Below are 21717 nucleotides of genomic sequence, written 5' to 3' on the forward strand. Positions count from 1 at the left end.
GAAATCACCTATCACCTATGATTGGGCAGCCTAACTTTAGAAAAGAAGCATAAGTGCTATCTAAATAAATATGCTAACAAACCCAGAATATATTTGAGTTGTTCACTCACTTGGTTCCAAGGATAGTGGCTATTGTTCTATTGGCCACAAAAATGCCCTTGTTTGGGAAAGGTTGGTGCGTGTGGTGCAGGGCCAAGCGGAGACCAGGGAGCAAGGAGGAGAAGCTATTGATGCACTGACCCATGAAAATAAAATTTCCATTTTTAGAAAATAAAAACTGGCCCTGCAGCCAAGAATTCCTCAAACTAAATATTAAGGACTCAACTGGCCATGCCTTACTCTTTTTCTACTTTTATGTTTCACAAGGCCAAAGGCAAAGAAACAATGAATAGTTACTTACTACACAGAGCCAATCAGCAGTAGAACTGAAGTTAGAATTTAGGAGAACTTTATTGCCAATCTAGTGCTCAGTCTACTGAACTAGGTAGACTGCCCAAATTTGAAGCCAGTTAACATAATAAATATATTGTGATATTGTTCACGTAAGCACTCTGCAAAAAATATTTTGTAATCTCATTCTGGTAGTAATTTGATGTTTTGATCAAATTGACATCGCCACACTTCCTTAGGCATGAGATGTGTTGTAAGGACTTATTGCTTTATAAAGCAATAATGCAAAGCAAGACTGTAAACTTAAATATTTGAATAACAAGTAATTCTCATGATACTTGCATTTATTGCTTTTAATGGTCTTTATGGCACAGAGGTTATGGTGGCGATTTACGAGGTGTGAAGTCTCTGGATACCTCTTTGGTGGGGGAAAATGTCAGCCTGTAGATCAAAGTCACATGATACACTCAATTTTAGGATTCTAGTGTAAGAGCCTCAGATCAAAGGCTAGACTTGCTCCTATACTTTTCACTTTTCACCTTCCAGGAGAATTATAGTGCATCGTACTTTGGAGCTGCTAACAAAATTCTCAGCTAGATCTGAGTAATTGAGAAAAACAAATGGCCTGGAAAACAGGAAATAAAATATGATGAAATTTATTTTCAAATGGAAAATTGTAACTGGTTCATTCTGAAGGGAGAAAAAAAGAACATAATCATTAAGGGAGCAAAAGATAAATATGAAAAATGAAATGCAGCATTTGGAAAAGAAAGAAACAAGATGGGTTTATCTCAAAGCATATCTGAAATCCAATTTTTAAAATAGAATAATATAAATTCCAAGCACTCAGGACCAGTCCTCTTGGGTGAACAAGAACTTCAGGACAAAAGGTAGCCATGGAATACAGAGGCTCTAGCACACACCTGCTTTCTGTCACCCTGGAGGAGTATAGCTCCATGTTAATCCTGGGGTTATAAATTTTTATAAGCATAACTCTAGGTAGGCAGTGGTTTCTAGGTCCATACAGGCCATTTGGAGGACACTTGGGAGGTCACTGGGTCATGTCCTTATGCAACAAGGACTTGACTTACTGAAACACTATGGGTGTGTCCTACTGGTAACAAGACTGGGCAATGGGGGAACAAGCCATGCTGAGCACAGAGGGTGGCAACCTGGATGGGCTGCAGAGTCAGTAGAAGTCATCCATGCAAGGGGATACCAAGATTTACTCCAGGGGTTAAGCCAAGATGAGACCCAAGATGAGGAACCAGATGTCAGAGCCAAGAGCAGAGCTTGAGTCCAGTGGTAACATTCAACTGGGAGCTGAGGCAATGGCCAGATATTTCAGACAAGAGCAAAGTATGGGGTGTTGGATAAGGAGGGAGAATTCAAAACCCTTCACTTAATACTTTGATTTCCAGCATTGATAGATTTTTTTAGGCCTACCTAATTGTAGTGGGTTGAATGGTAGCCCCCTAATTCATGCTCATGTAATAACCTCTGGAACAGTGAATGTGACCTTATTTGGAAAAAGGGTCTTCACAGATATAATTAAGAATATTGAGATGGGATCATCCTGGGTTAGCTGGGTGGGCCCTAAATTCAATGACAATTGTCTTTATTAGAGACGGCAGAGGAGAATACACAGACAGAAAGGAGGAGAAGGCCGTGTGAAGACAGAGGCAGAGACTGGAGTTATGGAGCCACAAGCCATGGAATGCCTGGAGCCGCCAGAAACTGAAAGAGGCAAGGAGAATTCTTCCCCAGAGCCATTAGAGGGAGCACAGTCCTGCCTACACCTTGATTTCAGACTTCCAGCCTCTAGAACTGTGAAAGAATAAATTTTTGTTGTTTTGAGCAACCAAGTTTGTGGTCACTTATTACAACAGCCCTAAGAAACTAATATACCAATTATACTGTGCTCTCATGAAGGGGTATCTTAAAAGCCCACATGACTTCTAATACCACCATCTATCTCTGCAGGTATACACACACACACACACTCAACAGCCCAAAACAAGGGCTCCTAGGGTGGCAGATGGGGCATAACTATCTGGGTACTGAGTAGGAATATGCCTGAGCTCAACCTGTTTCTGGGTTTTTCTGGTACCTACAGAAGTAGCAGAAATGGTATATACAGGGGGAAATAAATTATTACTTAATAAATGGGATTTGTTTAAAGCATTAAATTTTTCAAAACATGGGGTACAAAAGTAAAAAGACTTCTTAATAGTAAAAAGATTTACAGCCATAGGTCTTTTTTTTTTTTTTTTTTTTTTACTATCTCTGGGATGATGACAGGATCTCCTAAGACTGGGTTTAAATTGTCCCAAGACAGGGCCACTCTATATTATTTTTTTCTATACTATTCTATTTTTTTTTATTGTTGCATATATGACTTAAGTGAACTCTTGAGGATCAAAAGTGCTTGGTAATTTGGAACCGTACTAAAAATTTATGACTTACTCTTGTGTATCAGTCACCCAGCCTTCAACTGATAAATTTACAACGTGAGTTGCAATAAATAAATAACTGCTTACTCTAAAGCTAGAATAGAAAGTCCCTGCAGGCTGGGATCTTTGCTTTGTCCTTTTGCTTTGCTTTGTATCTTAAGCACCAAGAACAGTGCCTGGCACATAGAAGGCACTCAAACTCGAAGCCCCATTTAAAGAAAATAAAAACAGGACTTCCCTGGTGGTCCAGTGGTTAAGAATCTGCCTTCCAATGCAGGGGACTCAGGTTCGATCCCTAGTCGGGTATCTAAGTTCCCACATGCTGTGGGGCAACTAGGCCCGCATGCCACAACTACTGAGCCCATGCACCACAACTAGAGAGAAGCCCGTGCGCTGCAAAGAAGAGACTGCTCGCTGCAACGAAAGATCCCATGTGCCACAACGAAGATCCTGCGTGCCGCAACTAAGACCTGACACAGCCAAATAAATAAATAAATAAATAAATGAATAGAAAATAAAAATATCTAGTATATAACCAAACATACTTTATGCAAGAATCACAGGTTAAAAGTATTAGTGTTATTAGAATTAAGCATATATGTTTCTACAATATAAATACAATTTTAATTCTCAGTTATCAAGTGGAATATCTTTGGTCTGTTCCATTCTGCTACTCAGTGAAGCCACAAACTATCATCAGTCAGGCTGAGACTGCTGGTAACAAGTGGGTGGAGTCTCTGATTGCATTCCAAAGTAAAAAAAAAAAATGTTATCTGGGTCATTTGTCATTTTAGATTATTGCCTCCTCTTCTCCTTTGTGTTAGCACTGATAACTCTCGGCAGAAAGTATTGGGGTTAGAGATGAAGTTAGGAACACGGTCTGGTATTTTCATAAGATTAAAAAATATATATCCAGGTAAAGCCTTATCCAGGAAAATAATAAGTCACTTCCCCTTTTTCCTCAAAAGCAACTGACAGTAGGGACTTCCCTGGTGGCGCACTGGACGGGACTTCACTCTTCCAATGCAGGGGGCCCGAGTTCAATCCCTGGTCAGGGAACTAGATCCCACATGCATGCTGCAACTAAGAGTTCACATGCCTCAACTAAGGAGGCCAAGTGCTGCAACTAAGAAGCCGGTGAGCCACAACTAAGGAGGCTGCGAGCCGCAACTAAAAAGCCCGCCTGTCACAACTAAGACCCAGTGCAACCAAATAAATAAATAAATAAATATTAAAAAAAAAAAAAAGCAACTGACAGTAATAGAAGTAAAGCAATTGTTCTTCACACTTTCTGATGGGGATTCCTTTAGATGCTCACTCCAGTTTTAGCTAACTGGTTTTGTGACTGCACCTATGACTATTTCTTCATCATGGTGATGCGACATGCCCACACTCTCTAAAGGAGTTTGGCCACCAGAAAGCAGAATAGGGATAAGCCTTATTCTAGAGTAATTTAGCAGTGGATCTGGTGTTGGAGTTTCTCTCACAAAAGAATGGGGCTGAAGACCAACAGCAAGAAGATAGGTGTTTATTGAGTTCTCCAAGTGTCTGATACTATACCAAAAATGATATGGTGGCTAAGAGCATGAACTCTAGGGTAAAACTGCCTAGGTTCAAACCCTGGTTCTATGTCTTAGTAGCTGTGCATCCTCAGGTGGGTTAGTTAACCTCTCTGTGCCACTTATAATAATACTCTTATTATTACAATGAGAAGCAGAAAAGAAATATGTGACATGGATAGAAAGAGACTAGGCTGAAGAGAAAGGCATAGTGTTTGTAAGGGTTTGACAGGGTTGTTTTCATATATAATTTTTAAATTTTTTTAGTCATTTTAATGCATTTTCCCTGTGCACAAGAGAAATAACTGACAGAGTCAAAGGATAGTGTTTCCTTTATACATAGCAGTTAAAAGTAATGCAAACATCACATGACACTTTCAGTGAAAGTTACATTTCCAATTTCAAATCAAAATACATATTAGGGTCTCTTTACGGGAGAAGATGAGAAAGAAGTCTCAGGTAAAAAAGCACTTACCTGGCATTACTATACTGATCCTTCAGGCTGCACTAAGATTAAGGTCATTTACAGTCAATTTGCAAATGTTGACGCAATGTCACACTGTTAAGTTTTCTGTAGAATTAAATGTATACTTAGAGATACCAGAATAAACATTTCTACTATATTTTAACTGAACTTGCCTAGTCAACATTTTCACTGAGAAGTTTATCAAAGATGCTGTAAGACTCTACAAAATTGCGAGATATAACGAGCTCCAGAAATACACGTACTTACCTGGTCTTTACATAGTCACGTATTTATTAAATGGCCTCACTATACAACTTTAATATTCTACTATAGTTTTTCAGGGATTCAAAAATTAATCAGGCATGGCTTCTTCTCTCAAGGAATTTACAGGCTAGAGGGTGCAAGAGTTATAATTCAGGGTATTATTCATCTTAAGAAAATGCCACCAGATGGGAATGTAAATTGGTGCAGCTACTATGGAAAACAGTATGGAGGTTCCTCAAAAAACAAAAATAGAGTTGCCATATGATCCAGCAATCCCGCTCCTGGGCATATATCCAGACAAAACTATAACTCAAAAAGATACATGTACCCCTATGTTCATAGCAGCACTATTCACAATAGCCAAGCCATGGAAACAACCTAAATGTCCATCAACAGATGAATGGATAAAGAAGATGTGGCACAAATATACAATGGAATACTACGCAGCCATAAAAAAGAATGAAATAATGTCATTTGAGCAACATGGATGGACCTAGAGATTACCATACTAAGTGAAGTAAGTCAGAAAGAGAAAGATAAATACCATATGATATCACTTATATGTTGAATCTAAAATATGACACAAATGAACCTATCTATGAAACAGACTCACAGACATAGAGAACAGACTTGTGGTTGCCAAGGGGGAGGTGGGGGAGGAATAGATTGGGGGTTTGGGATTAGCAGATGCAAACAATTATATATAGAATGGGTAAACAACATGGTCCTACTGTATATCACAGGGAACTATATTCAGGATAAACCATAACAGAAAAGAGTATGAAAAAGAATATATATATATGTATAACTGAAACACTTTGCTGTTCAGCAGAAATTAATACAACATTGTAAATCAACTATACTTGAATAAAATAAATTTAAAAAAAAGAAAGAAAATGCCACCAGAGAGATTGAGATAAATTATGAGTTCAGGGAAAAGTGGGATTACTTACAGCCGGTTGAGGTCCAGATTCAACGGGATCCCCTTCCCCATACCTGAATCTATAATCGCTTGAATCAGGACAATTCACTCAGATCATTGTCCATTGCCCCCAAACTGAAGGGAAGGTCACTCACTCTACAGAGTCAACAATTGAGAATGCAGATTAGGCCAGGGAAGGGGCCAGGGGTAGGGATTTCACTGCCATCTCAAGGATTAGAAGGACATCTGAAAACTTTTCCAAAGAGCCTGTTATATAGTTTGATGGAAACAAATACAATTGATTTTGCTCTAATCTCATTAGGACCATATGCTAAACACATGAAAAAAGAGAAAACGATCAGTCTGAATCAATTGTTCATAACTGAAGTCATCATCTTGTTTTTCAGTTTTCTAAATAATTAAATTATATGAACAGGGTGGCAATTCCTACTCATAATAGTCCCAGCAGTTAACTGAATCTATAAGAGAAAGTTAAACGTGTTTTTTCAAGGTGCATATTTAGATATTTTTCTTGAGCTCCATGAAGAGGACTGGTCATAACATATAATACTTAATAAAATGTCCTTTCATATGTGTGGATGTATGCACCAGCCTAGGTGATATTTAACACATGTATAGTCATCTTCTTGCACCCCTTTCCCTCCAAATAAACTAGGAGCAACAAAACAGTCATCCCCAGCCACTGCAACTATTGTGGCATTCACCTTGCTTTCTATACCTGGGGAAAATATCACAGATTTTGACACCTGAATATCATTCTGCCTTATATTTTTTAAATTGTTTCATGTATGTATATATCTTCTTTCACTTAGGAAATTATAAGCTTCTTAAAGAGAGAGACACTTTTGTGGGTGTTTTCTGCCACTTAGGGCAAGGCATACTGTAGGCGCTCAATACAAACTTTGGGATTCAACTTCCAAACCAGATAGCATTGTAAATTTACACTTTGAGGCACACTTAAACAATACATGGCAATAACAGTTACAATATAAAAAGAGAACAATTTGAATATACAGTTATCATCAAAATATGGTAAATGTTTCCACATTTCAGAAATAGACGAGATATACAAAGTGGTCACTCTATGTCCAAAGTGGGCAGAGCCGCTCAGGATTAAGGGCAGGGACAGGGTAGGAATGAGGCTCTCCCAGCCATGAAGTTGCCACCCTGGTTGCTGTCTGGGGTCACAGCTTATAAGAAGATGCTTATCTAAGAAGGCAATAGGAAACAGACAGAGTTTTGCAGCAAGGACCTGCCCAATCACCAGCTTATTCAGGGACTAGATTTGTGGTACCTTCACATCACCGCAGCACAGGACACTGAGCTGCCACCACAGAACTGATAAAACATGTTGGCAAATGCATTTTAACCACTGACTGTAAGAAGAAATCTATTTTTATGCTAAAAAAGGTGGAATTAAAATTCTCTATAATGATAAGGAAGACAGGGATAGGTGTTCATTGGGGAGTTAAAATGTGCTAAGGTCTATTTTTTCTCAGGGAAGAGGACAGAGATATCAAACAATTTCATACTTTAGGGAAAATAATAGTTAAGGATATTATAACTTAAAGAGTAAGAATACAATCTGTGTCAAAACTAGAAGAGGAAGTAAACAGAAAACTGAAAGTAATATGGCAAAAATAAGTTCAAATATATCAGTAATCACAATAAATGTGAATGGATAAAATTTACCTGTTAATTTATCAGATTGAGTTAAAAATCAAAGTATAAACTTTCTTAAAGATATACACTTCAAAACAAAACAACACAGAAAGGTTGAAAAACAGGAGATGGAAAGAAAAAAAACTGTACCATATAAATACAAACTAAAAGAAGACTGGTTTATCAGTTACTATCAGACAAAATAATACTTAAACAAAACCCATTAATATATAAAAGGAACAATCTACCAAAGAGATACAAGTTTATGTATACTTGACAAGATAGCCTTGAAATTAATAAAGCAAAAACTGAATTATAAGAAGAATGGAAAATTCAGAGTCTCGACAGAAGCAGATATCATGTTCAGGAGAGTTGCAGATATAGTGTTCAGGAGAGTTTACCTGAAGAGAACTGAATGAATGGATTGTTTACAGAGGTGCATACAGGGTTGAAAGGACAAGAGGGGATGGTGAGGCACCAAAGAACTAACAACAGTGGGAAGCCATTACTCCTCTAGGCCTGAAGGAACAAAGGGAGGGAACAGAATTACTAGAGCCCATGGAGAGGTAGAGCTGTGAAGGAGGGGCTACCCAGAATGAGTTCCTGCCCTGGAGGAAGGCAGACCTCTGTGGGGCAAGGAGGTGGGCCAAACCCACTGACCAAACCTAACTGGAAACCAAAGGGCAAGAGAGTAGGGCAGAGGGCTAAGAATAGATTTTTTAAAGGAATTTATCATTTGATACTAGCAGGTCTTTCTTTATGAGCATCTATAAATCATAGGGCAAATGGAGAATAATCAGCACAATAATCATAGTGAGAAATTTTAACATCACTTTATCAGAAACTGATAGACCGGGTGACCAAGAGTTAGATGTAGAAGACCTCACAATACAATTAACAAGCTTGATTTGACAGATGTGCATGTGTGTGTAGAGAGAGAGAGAGCCTGCTGCCAACAGAGAGTATACATTCTTTCTGAGCATATGGAATATTTATAAAAGTTTACCATACTAGGTCACAGAGGATCAAATGCTAAAGAATTGATATTACATAGAACATAATGTAATTCAGTTGGAAATCAGCCTTAAAAGATAGACTTGTATGTGCTAATATGAAATGACCTTCAAGATATGTTTCTAACTGAAAAGAATAAGATGTGAAGCATTATCTATTTTATACTAATATCTGCATAAAATAATCTACCTCTACTTACATATGCACAGAATACATCTGGACACCAAGAAACCATTAATAGTGGTTGCCTGTGCGGTGGGAGAGTAATTTACCTTTTTTTTTTTTTGATTCTGGATCTTATTCTATTTTTATCATTACTTTAAAAAAATACTAGTTAAAAAAATGCTGAATGGAATTGAGATATGTTATCCTCAGTTTTTTTTTTTTTACTCCATTTTCAAGGCAGTTTCCCAAGGTAGTTTTGTAGCATGTAGGATTTTAAGCAAGATGAATAGCTGCCATGGCTTATCCTAGGTTATGCCAAATTTCCACTTACCCTCCCTCACTTGTTTTTTCCTACATAGCAAACAATATTATAATTCAGTGTGTCTCTTTCCATTGACCTTAAGTTGAGGTGATTTCTGAAAAAATAAAAGCTGAGCTCTTGAACATAAACAACATTCCTGAGACCTCTGAATGTATATGCTGTATTGTTCTTTGAGAACTTCTGCTTGAGAAGGCAGTCATTTATAGAGCAGTTAAACAGAAACAATATGAAGGACATATAAAATAATCAGGACAAGAAAGTAAATATTAACACAGCCCATTGAAATGGATGTCAAGAATGGGACACCTAAATTACCTTATACATTTTTAAGCTGCATTCCCCCTAGTGAGAAACAGTTAACACTTCTCTGAGCATGCTGCCATACCTGACAGTCATTAACCCAGAACCTGAAATATCAATAGCAAAATAATTTCTCATCTGACATTTCAAGTGATAACAGGGACATCTGAACAGAAAGCCCCAAAGCAAACAGCTCTTTAACGGGCTTCTTTATCTAAGGGAGAGTCTACATTGACGATCCCTGCTTTTATAATTCAAACACGGGGTTCAGATACACGAGTTGAGGAGAATTGGCATGACTGCGTAAATGGAGCTGCCACTCAATTCCATGATTTATTCATTTGCAAATTTATAAAATGACAATGAATGTTCCCTATCTGCTCCCTTCAAAGGGGTGTCATGAGAGGAGGCGTCCTGGCCGTTAAAGTCGGCTCCACACTACCAGATGGGATCAGAAGTGGTCTGCTCGCAGGTATCTGATGGGCTTGGGCAGAGCTCCTCAGTGAGCTAACTTCAGCTTTGCTCTAACTCTCACCTGGGGTCCAGGATTTGAGAGCTCACTGAGCTTCTGCTCAGGTCTCCGTGTGTACTCCATCACGTCAGGGCCTTACGCTGAGCAACCCCTTCTTGATCGCGCTCTGGGTTTTGGAGTGCGGATGGACCCGGATGGAAGCCCCAGTGTCCTGCTATTCTCTATTTGCTCCCTTTTGATCACACCCTCTACCCCTTTCCACCTAGCTCTCTGCCCTCTGGCTTCCTGTTGGGTTTGGCCAATGGGAGCCCTGATAGGAGACACGTGGGAGAAATAGAGAGTTGAACGAGGTGGCATAAGCTGACTGTGTCCTTGAACTGAGGATCACTGCTTCTTTCAAAGTAGCTTCACACAACTTTCTCCTCGCAGGGTCTGGGAGCGACTCTCTCCTCTTGATACTTTGATTCTAGGGGTGTTCACAGCAGCTCAGCTGCTACTAGCCCCAGTTTACTGCACTATTTCTCATGGTTCCCCACTTTGCATCCTTATTTGGTAATCCTTTGTAAAACAAACAACCCCTCCTTGAATTATCTTCCTTCAAGTTTGCCACCCGTTTCTGGTTGAGACCCAGACTGATATGCCCCTCTTCACTACTGATGAGATGAATGGCCTCAGACAGATCATGTAACTCCTCTTAGCCTCAGTTTCCTCATTCAAAAACTATGAAGCTATCCCTTCCTTAGAGAGTGCACAGGGATGTATGGGACACTTTGTAAATATGCTTCTACCCACATTTCTAAGGGGCTACTTACCAGTAGCCCCACATAGCAACTAACTGGCTTGACCTCCTGGGAATTAAGATGATTTGACCTGCCTGACAATGAGTATTGCCTGAGGCTGCTGATACTATATTCTTGTGATTTCCAGATCTTTATATCTCACTATTTGACAGCTCCACTGGAATGTCTCAGAGCTACCTTAAAATCCACTATGGTCCAAACAGAACTCATGTCCTTCCCTTCTAAACTTCCCATGTCCTCTAGTTCAGTAACACCACCATCTACTTAGTTTTTAAAGTCAGAAATTTTGGGAGTCATTCTTGACAACTTCCTGTCTCCCATAACCAACCAAGCAGCAACTCTTTACAATTCTGCCTCCTGTATTGTCTCTGGAATTTGTCTATTATGCCCCACGCCGGATGCCAGGCCACCATGATCTCTCAGCTGGATCATTGTAATAGCCTTCTCCAGGGTTCCCTGTATCCCCTTTTGCACCTTCTAGCCCAGAATCTACAGAACAGCCAGAATGTTCTTTTAAAAATGTAAGTCCTAAAAAAAAAAAATTTCACAATCAGTAACTCCCTCACTCTCCTGGCTCCAGCCATGATGGATTTGCAGTTTCTTGACATGCTTTTCCAATTTCTGGGCCTTCCCAGAAACCATTCCCTCCACTTAGAATGCTTCCTTTTCCCCACCCCTCCTACTTGGCTAATTCCTGCTCACCCTTCAGAACGGAAACTTCCTCACAGCCACCTTCCTCGACCTCCCTACCCTTTGACCTGGTCAGGTTCTGCTATTATAAATTCTCTTAGAATCTTGTTTCATGGGTTTCCCTGGTGGCACAATGGTTAAGAATCCACCTGCCAATGCAGGGGACACAGGTTCGAGCCCTGGTCCGGGAAGATCCCACATGCCACGGAGCAGCTAAGCCCGTGCGTCACAACTACTGAGCCTGAGCTCTAGAGCCCGCGAGCCACAACTACTGAGCCCGCGTGCCACATCTATTGAAGCCCGCACGCCTAGAGCCCGTGCTCCCCAACAAGAGAAGCCACCGCAATGAGGAGCCCGCGCACCACAACGAAGAGTAGCCCCCGCTCGCCGCAACTAGAGAAAGCCCGTGCGCACAACAAAGACCCAACACAGCCAAAATTAAATAAATAAATAAATGTATAAAAAAAAAAAGAATCTTATTTCTTTGTAGTCCTTATCATAATGCTAATTGAAGAATTCTCCTAGAGCAGAAGCTCCACGCTGGAGTTCATCATTGGCTGCCCAGCCCTCACACAGTGCTTTGCACGGTAGTTGACATTCTATAAATATTTGCTGAATTATGGATGAGTGAAGGCATATTAATACCAGTTTGGACTCTACCCAAGTTTACCTTCCACCGCCCCCTTACTTGAACTGCTGGTGAGCTGTACTGTTATATGAAAATATTTTTATTTTTCCTCTACTTTTTTTTATTATAAAAGTAATGTGCTCACTAAGAAAACTTGGCAAAGTTCAAAAACATAAAAAAAGGAGAAAAAAATCCCCCATAACTTCAATGTCTAGCATAGTGTCCATTTTAAACCTCTAGTAAATTTGTGTGGCATTTTACCAGATTTGCTACCTGTGCTTTAATTTGAAATTCCTTTATCCTTAACTAACAACTCACACGACTAGCACATGGCTTATTATGTCCTGCCCAGTTTGAGAAAGTCCTATGAGAGATAAATTATAACCCCCCAAATACACACTGCTGAGTAATAAAGGAAAAATACCTGAATGATGCATCTTCCATCCATAAGATGTTATGGAAAAACCCAAACGAACTTTTTGGCCAACCCAATAGTTTGATGTAGTTGTTTATTGCTATTCTGAAATTCTTGCCCATACATGTATTTACCTTTCACAATAGGGGAAAAAATGGTCTAAAAGGGCCACATTTAATCTATGTTCTAATTTTCCATTAAATCAATAGACTTAAAAAATGATCTTATGCCTTTTTTCTTCTTCTCCTTCTTAACTACTAAAGAGCAAAAAATGCACTCTTTGAAAGAACCTCATCAATACTTTTACTGTAGGTCATGTTCCTGGGGAATCTCTCTCTTTTCCAGTTCTCTTGCCTCTACAGATTTTACTAATCATTGAGCCTGACTATATTTTCATATTTAAAAAAAATCATAATTCCTCTGTGACAGATTTAGCTTCAAAATATCATTAATCATATCTGGGTATCTGCAAAGATTTAGAAGGTTAAGTATAGGGCATAGTGGGGCAAAATTTAAGAGTGGGTCAAACCTTTTAACAGCAGCATGAGGAAACTCAAAGGAAATATGGGCAACAAACTGTAAAACTCTCCCAGTGAGCAACTTTTAAAAGTTCTAAAACTAACCATTAACACTAGCCTCCCTTGTTTAAAGAACTCAATGAGAGCTCTGTCACTGAATGCTTACCCGGAAAAGCCCACCTCAGTCAGACACGTGGGCATGTGAACAGATCTTGAAAAATCTGTTTGTGCAGAGGGGCAATTCATTTTTGTTTCTAGGACTGGCTCTGAGCCTAGAAGAACTGCTTTCATACCCATTCACCTCTGGAATTTTTTATGATAACCTTGCAACATCTTTTTACTTGACAAGTAAATTGCTTCTACCTTGAAAGCAAGCGATTTAAAGAAGATGAAGTTAAAAGATCCCCTCAGTACTGCAAATTCCAGAAAACAATAATGCAGACATGGTATTTTTTAGCCGTCCATCATACTGTAACACTATCTCCAGAAGCATATCTGAAGATAAAATGAATATATCTTGTAACATCTAACCATGCACAGATATATGAGTAACATAATAAGGGAATATAAAGAAAGAAAAAAAAAGGAAGTTAGAGGATTGTTTTATCCAAGCAGCAGCTTTATAGCTTTGAAGGAGAAGGAACAGCTGCTCCTAACCTACCTCAATGTAAGAAACAACAACAAAAATAGTCTTTCAGAAACCAGACCCACATCTAAAGCTGTAGAGCTCCTATTCACAGGAACTGTGCTTGGCCCAACACCAGGGCCTGGACTAGGGCAAGATGAGTGAGGAGCCTGCTGGCCCTACATTTAAGGAGGTGCTCACTCTCAGGATGGGTCAAGCGCAGGGTCAGATCTGAGAGCGAGGGCCTCCTTAAAAGTTGAGCCCCGGCACCTCACTCACCTCCCCCTGGTGTGGGCCCTGCCAAATGCTACATGATAACAACATTCATGTGATGCTTTTTCAAAGTAATGCTGTATACTTTATTTTATTTAAGACTTATGACAACCCCAGGAAGTATCAATAGATATACAATTACCCTCATTTTACAGATGAGGAAACTGAGGCTCAAGGTTAAGTGATTTACCCAGTTACTCCACCAGCAAGCAGGGTATCTAGACTTGAATGTGGCACTGGCATTCTTCCACTCAGCACCCCCCACATATGCCACTCAGGACAGCTTATCTCTGAATTCCAAGGGGATGCCTTCCAGCAGGTATCAAGGCAATTTTCAATATATGGTCTCAGGAACACAGACTGAAAATAATTTGGAAATTACAATAAACTTACTCTCCACCTAACTATTCATCCAATCTCTATTTATAACCAGTACCAAGAATTACATATTTCACCCAAAAAAATCCTTAATCTATACTTTGTAAGAATATACACTGACATATTCTGTACAGCTTTTGAACAAAAGACAGTTATACCCCCAAAGAGTCCACTCCATATTATCCAAAATCATGATATTCCCTACAATATCAGGGTCAAAGTAAAAATCAATTATAGTGCCATATTTTACTAAATAAAATTTTCCTTTGAAAAAATGTATTCTAAATAAAACACTGACATGGAGATAATATGACTCAGTGTTTTCTAATTCAATGTTGTCATGAAAGGAAATAGGGACTTCCCTCGTGGCACAGTGGTTAAAAATCCACCTGCCAATGCAGGGGACACGGGTTCGATCCCTGGTCCGGGAAGATCCCACATGCCACAGAACAACTAAGCCCATGCGCCACAACTACTGAGCCTGTGCTCTAGAGCCCACGAGCCACAACTACTGAAGCTTGCGTGCCTAGAGCCCGTGCTCCGCAACAAGAGAAGCCACCGCAATGAAGAGTAGCCCCCGCTCACCGCAACTAGAGAAAGCCCACGCACAGCAACGAAGACCCAACGCAGCCAAATAAATAAATAAATAAGTTTAAAAAAAAAAAAGGAAATATATTCTGGTTATATATTAGTGGTTTTATTAAAATTATCTTAATATATTTTTATTAAAACACTATTCTAAAATGCTTTTTTAACCTGTAAGCATTTCATAATATACCACACAAAATGATAAAAGATTTTAAAAATTCCTGGAGAGCGGAGTTGTTCTGTAAAAAGCAGTTCTTGAGTTAAAAAAGGTGGGGGCAGGGGGAGAGGTTTGACTCAGTGCTTGCATTTTCCAGATGAATAAATAGGTCCAGCTAGAAGTGGCCTGTCAAGGTCACTCAGTTAGTGGCAGGGCCAGGACCTGCATCTCCTGATCCCCAATCCAGAGCCCTTTCCCTGAACCTTGCTGCCTCCTGATAACACATCAGGCAATTTCCCCTTCATGCTAAAAACAAATCGGAAATATTGCACAACTCAAATTTCTATTTCCTTATTTAACATGTGGAATAACTTTCATCTACAGTTCAAGGCTTTCCCTCCTCCCTCCCAGATTAAAGGGATACAGCCATTATAACCAAATTTCTGCACAATATTTAAGTTCCGTATGCTATTTTTGTGCAATGAAAAAAACTTCCTACCAAAAAATAAAGATTACAAAGAGGAATTATAAGTTTTATCACACAGAGGTTGCTTTTCCTTTTCTTCCTGTGTCTGATACCTACTCCTGTGTTTTTTTCTTTTAATGCTAATCAAATACAGTCCATGCTCAGTTTTCCACCTGGGTGCTTCCTTGACTGGCATTTGTTTATGCACAGTGGGGACGGAAGAAAGAGACAATGCCCCAGGCAGGGAGCAGATAAAAGCAATTGTCACTCAGTGTTTGTAATAAGGAAGGTGGAGTAGCTTCTGATACTAGGAGAGAATTAGAAAATAAAATAAGTTTGCACACAGACACCCATACACATGCACGTGTGTGCCCTCAAGGGACATTTATATGCATTATCAGATTCAATCTCCACAAGGACCTTAGGAGGTAGATATTACCCAGTTTTCACATGAGGAAATTGACTTGCCCAAATGACAGACTCAAGATCACACAGCTAGTATGTGACAGCACAAGGATCTGACCTGAGGCTGTCTGACTGCAAAAACCCACAGGAAGGAAAATTTTTCTCCCTTCTATTTCCAGAGATTGATTTTCTACCCCTCCCCAACAAAAATAAAAAGGAGTAGAAATGGTCAGATCTGTATCAGGAATAAGTAATCCAATAAGGACTGAAGTCCTCTAGGAGTAGTATCTTCTTAAAAAGTCTCCAAGAGACAGGTGACAGCATTCTTTAAGGAACTGATTCAAGAGCCAGAAAAGATACTGAGAAAAAGGAAGAGAAAGAATGGGCACGAATAGGGAGTGTCATTAAATGAGCAAAAATGACTTACTAGTAGGAATGATAGCTAACGAATAAATTGTGACCAAATGCTGATGACCTCACTGCTGAGTCCCACAAAGCCTTTAGACAGTCGCCTGTACCAACCTTTCGCTGTCGTTTTCAATGGCATGTGGGAGAAAGGTGAAAGAGCCAGGTCCCTGCAAGAGAAGTATTAGCAGCATTTTAAAAGATAAGAATGATAAAAAAAAAATTAAAAAATAAAAAGACAAGAATGAGACTGTTTACAAAGTGGTGGTTCTTTGTGTTACTAACTCAAGTAATGCAGTTTTTTTTTAAATTGAGGTGACATTCACATAACATAAATTAACCATGAACATTTTAAAAGGTGTACTATTCAGTTGCATTTAGCACATTTCACTGTATTGAGCAATCATCACTTCTAACTAGATCCAAGACATTTTCATCATTCAAAATGCAACCCTGTACCCACAGTAATGCAGTTTTGCAGAAATACTGTTAGAAAACTGGCAAAAGAGAAGAAAGTAAGACAAAAGTTCCAGTGGTATGGCAAAAAGTGAGAAGTAGCTACCTGATGAACTTAAGAGAAACAAAAAAAAAATCTTATTTAACAAATATTTTGCTGAAACATTATAATGTATAATGTACTGTGCTAAGTGTTGGATACTTAAAAAAAAAAATTTCCTAGCAAAGCAAACTTTATTATAGCGCTGAGGTCAGGGCTCTTCTCTCCAGGTGCTGCTGAAACTAGATAGCTGGGGGTGACGGGCTCTTGTATTGCACCTTCCACAACACCTCCATCACCTTCAGACTCAAATGGAGGGGGACTCGGGTGCGGGGGGCACCCTAAGTTTGCAGCACACTCCAAGGAAGGTCCACTCGCAGACCCTCTCTCAGTCACTGCAGCTAAGCCATTTCTGGTTCCTCATTTCTTGGATTCCAGCTTTTCAGGTTTGGCCCTTCTCACAGGGCTCTTGTCTTTAAGACTGGGTCTCACTGCTTCTCTTCTTTTTCCACCTTTTTTTCCTTAGTAATGTTCGTCTGTTTCTGGGGTACTAGCCTCTTGACTTGTTTGACAGGAGTCTCCTCCTCTAGGGATACATCTACATCATCATTATCTTCCTCCTCTTCCTCCTTTTCCTACTCCTCCACTTCCTCCTCCTCTCAGGGCTCCTGTCTGAGGGACAGTCTGAAGCATCATAACATTCCTGGCCTGAGAAACAGGTCCAGAGCCAGCCTGGAGCTGAAAAGTGACTGGAGAAGAAAGCCCCAATCCCATCATGGTGACATGGGTAGGATGGTGGTGATGTGATGGGTTTTGTCTTCTTGTCCTCCTGGCTTGCTGGGGACAGAATCTCCACAAGGTTCATTTTCTCTTTGGCTTTTTTTCCCTAAGCAAATCATACTAGGCCAACAGCTTACAGTCCTGCTTCCCCTGCTTCTGGGGTTCAAAGGTTCAAGTCTGCTTCTACTGGTTTAGCTCACAGCTCCAGAGCATGACTGTTATTGCCTTTTTTTTTTTTTTTTTTAATTTATTTATTTATTTTTGGCTGTGTTTGGGTCTTTGTTTGGGTCTTTGTTTCTGTGTGAGGGCTTTCTCTAGTTGCGGCAAGCGGGGGCCACTCTTCATCGCGGTGCGCGGGCCTCTCACTGTCGCGGCCTCTCCCGTTGCGGAGCACAGGCTCCAGACACGCAGGCTCAGTAGTTGTGGCTCACGGGCTTAGTTGCTCCGCGGCATGTGGGATCTTCCCAGACCAGGGCTCGAACCCGTGTCCCCTGCATTGGCAGGCAGATTCTTAGCCACTGCGCCACCAGGGAAGCCCTGTTATTACCTTTTCACCTGTGCTGTAGCATTAGGATGTGGAAGGTAGCAAAAATACAATCTAGCTTTTATCTTCAAAAGAGTTTGCAGTCCATTGAAGAATTCAGATGTATAATCAAATGGTACAAGGTAAGCAAAAGAAAAGGGACTAGAGAGAGAAGGGTTAAGACACCAAAGGAAGGTCATAGGAAAACTACTTTTTTGTTTAGATAAAGAAAAGTCTTGGGCATGGACCAATGATGATTTTCTCTTTGAGACTACGAAGAGCAGGAAAGTGCCAGGTAAACTGCTAAAATAGGTAAGGATGTTACACTGGCACATGAACCCAATCCCCACTCTCCAGGAAAAAATGAGGAAAGAAGGGAGCTAGTTAAGGCTTCATGTGACCATAGGTCTTTCTGGTGTTATGGTGTGTAGACCCTCTCACAAGAAAGTGCCGGCCAAGTCCAAGAAACTTCAGGGGAAGATACGAAAAGGAGGTGTTGTTATGCAGTTATAGCTATAATGGCATCATTTGGCCAAAAAGAAAAAAAGGAATGTGAGCATTTAAAACATATAAAGAATAAGCAATATAAACAGGTATGGATGCCAACAATAATAAAACAATGGGACATAAAGAGGAATATGATAGCACTAAAGATGTAAAGTATAGAATGGGCATCGGGACTTCCCTGGCGGTCCAGTGGTTAAGACTCTGTGCTTCCAATGAAGGGAGTGCAGGTTCAATCCCTGGTTGGGGAACTAAGATCCCACACACTGCGTGGCGTGGCTGAAAAAAAAAGAATGGGCATTCACTCTGAAAGGGAAGAAAATGTAACAATTAGAGATCAAGCTTCAAATTCCACCCTGCCCAAGATGAAATAGCAAATCCTGCTAAAGAAAGATTTGTAAATATAGAAGACAGATGTCTTTCCAGAAGTATGATGAAGGATTATCAATGGAATGTAAAGACTGAGGACCTAAAAAGTGTGATAGGAAATTATCAAAGAACTCTTAAAGGAGATGTATATTTATAAAAGAATAAACAATAAATCTGAGTATTAAAACAATCTTTGAGGCTATAGAAAATAAGAGAACAAATTAATAAATATGGTTTATATTAAATATAAGACAAAAATATCTTACTAAATGTTTTAGCAAACAATGATTCTCCAATAAAAATGTTCAAGATAAGGGGCAGCAACTACCATTGCATGGGTTACAACTAAATATCTTTGGAGTCAGTCAAGATTAAGGGGAAGGAAGAGATGAATTACAGTTCCAAAGAAAAAACTTATGGGTCTTTCTCAGAGGAAGGAGAAAGATGAAGAACAAATCACCATCTTAAAAATAAAGACTGGGAAATCAGAAACAGGAAGAACTACAGATGTAGAAAGTCAGGAAAACTGTTGCTATATGGATAAAATATATTAGAAAGAGAAGAGTGAAGCAAATAAAGGGCCAGCAGACAAATCCACTGCATTTATAAGAAATGGAATTTTTCCATTTTCATGATGGATGAACAATTATAAATAGGTGTAAAATATATGTTTGGAAATAAAACATGAGAATCAAATGAGTTAATAAGGGTAGAAGTGCTTGAAAAATTATAAGCCAATATACAAATAAAAGCTTTTATTTCAAGTATGTGATGTGAGGCTCTTAAGATTAATTTTATTATTTTAAGATTTATTATTTATTTATTTATTTACTTAATTTTTTTTGGCTGCATCGGGTCTTAGTTGTGGCATGCGGGATCTTCACTGAGGCATGTGGGATCTTTAGTTGCGGAGCGCGGGTTTCTCTCTAGTTGTGGCATGCGGGTTTTTTTCTTCTCTCTCTCTAGTTGTGGCATGCGGGTTTTTTTTCTTCTCTCTCTCTAGTTGTGGCGCACAGGCTCCAGGGCGCGTGGGCTCTGTAGTTTGCGGCATGTGGGCTCTCTAACTGAGGCGCGCTAGCTCAGTAGTTGTGGCGCACAGGCTTAGTTGCACCACAGCATGTGGGATCTTAGTTCCCTGACCAGGAATCGAACCCACATCCCCTGCATTGTAAGGTGGATTTTTTACCACTGGACCACCAGGGAAGTCCCAAGATTAATTTTAAGATAAAGAATTTTAAGATAAAGAATTTGTCTAAAACTTGGCAAATATCACAAAAGGTATAGAAATGAATAAAGTCTTTTTTATATATACAAATATACATTTATATATCGTATATAATATATAAATATTATGTAATTAATATATAGCATTATTATATATTTACATATAAATATATAACCACTTTAATATATATGTGTGTATATATATCTATATCTATATATCTATATCTATCATGAGCCCTATGATCAGTCATCTGTCTGTTTTCCATTGAATGGCTGTTCTTTGTCCCACCCCCGCAAAGAAAGAAAAAAAGGCCACAACTTTTTTCAGTGCCCCACAGGTAGCAATGCCTCAAGTGAATTCTTCACCTCACCAGATTAAAATTTGTATGATGCATCTGCAGAGTTAGTGTTGATCTTTTTCATAGATTTGCATCAGCTTTAACAAACATTTGAACATCACAGTATACAAACTCATGTGAACCTAAACCACTTTTGAAAGCTGACTACAGCAAAATGCTTGAAGGAAGGGAACTAGATACTAATTACATGCTAAACCAGTGGTTTAAGTTATTGTACCTTTCTCATTTTTCTTTTTTTCCTGATTTTCCTCACTGAAACCAGAAATAGGCTGAAAAATTATAGGATAGATAGATAGATAATCAGATAGATAATAGATAAATGGAGAAATTTCCCATGGTAACTCTGATTTTTTTAAAATTAATTAATTAATTAATTAAATTTTGGCTGCATTGGGTCTTTGTTGCTGCGTGCAGTTTTCTCTAGTTGCGGCAAGTGGGGGCTACTCTTCGTTGTGGTGCGCGGGCTTCTCATTGCAGTGGCTTCTCTTGTTGCGGAGCATGGGCTCTAGGCCCTCGGGCTTCAGTAGTTGTGGCTCGCGGGCTCTAGAGCACAGGCTCAGTAGTTGTGGCGCATGGGCTTAGTTGCTCTGTGGCATGTGGGATCTTCCCAGACCAGGGCTTAAACCTGTGTCCCCTGCATTGGCAGGCGGATTCTTAACCACTGCGCCACCAGGGAAGCCCTGCTCTGATATTTTTTATTCATCGAACAAACATTTGTGGAGGAACTACTACATGCCAGGTACTTCGAGGGCTACAAATATGGTACAGACATTGCTTCTGACTTCATAAAGCTGATTATCTAGTGAGGAAGATTGATATGAACATAAATATCTGTAATATATTTATAGAGTAGAATAGAAATATAGAGTAGAAAGTGATAACTGCTATGAGAGAAATGCAGGTAAGTTGCCACGGGAGCTCAGAAAAAAGAGGTTGCCTACATTTAGGAGAGATCAAGAAAAGCTGGTAGCAGAACCTTGGCCTTAAATTTTAATAATAGGTAGAATCTGAACAAGTGAAAACAGGAAGCAAGAATCAATGGGCCAAAGGCAGAGAGCCAGAACAGTTCTGGGCATGGAAAGAAAGAGCAGGGAGCTTGAAAGT

At 39.5% G+C, this 21717-nt stretch overlaps 1 protein-coding gene and 1 pseudogene across 1 annotated transcript in view; both read right to left on the reverse strand.

The window, feature by feature from the left end:
• WDPCP (WD repeat containing planar cell polarity effector) overlaps nt 1–16487 on the reverse strand; it is a 548844-nt gene extending 532357 nt beyond the window's left edge. The window contains exon 1 of the mRNA XM_061211054.1: nt 16476–16487. The gene's annotated coding sequence lies outside the window, so the exon portion shown is untranslated. The remainder of the gene's footprint in view (nt 1–16475) is intronic.
• Nucleotides 16488–17274: 787 nt separating this feature from the next.
• Nucleotides 17275–17847, reverse strand: LOC133074596 (nucleoplasmin-2-like; annotated as a pseudogene).
• Between the last annotated feature and the right edge of the window lie 3870 nt (nt 17848–21717).

This window comes from Eubalaena glacialis, chromosome 14 (assembly GCF_028564815.1).
Source record: "Eubalaena glacialis isolate mEubGla1 chromosome 14, mEubGla1.1.hap2.+ XY, whole genome shotgun sequence".
NCBI classification, from domain to species: domain Eukaryota; kingdom Metazoa; phylum Chordata; class Mammalia; order Artiodactyla; family Balaenidae; genus Eubalaena; species Eubalaena glacialis.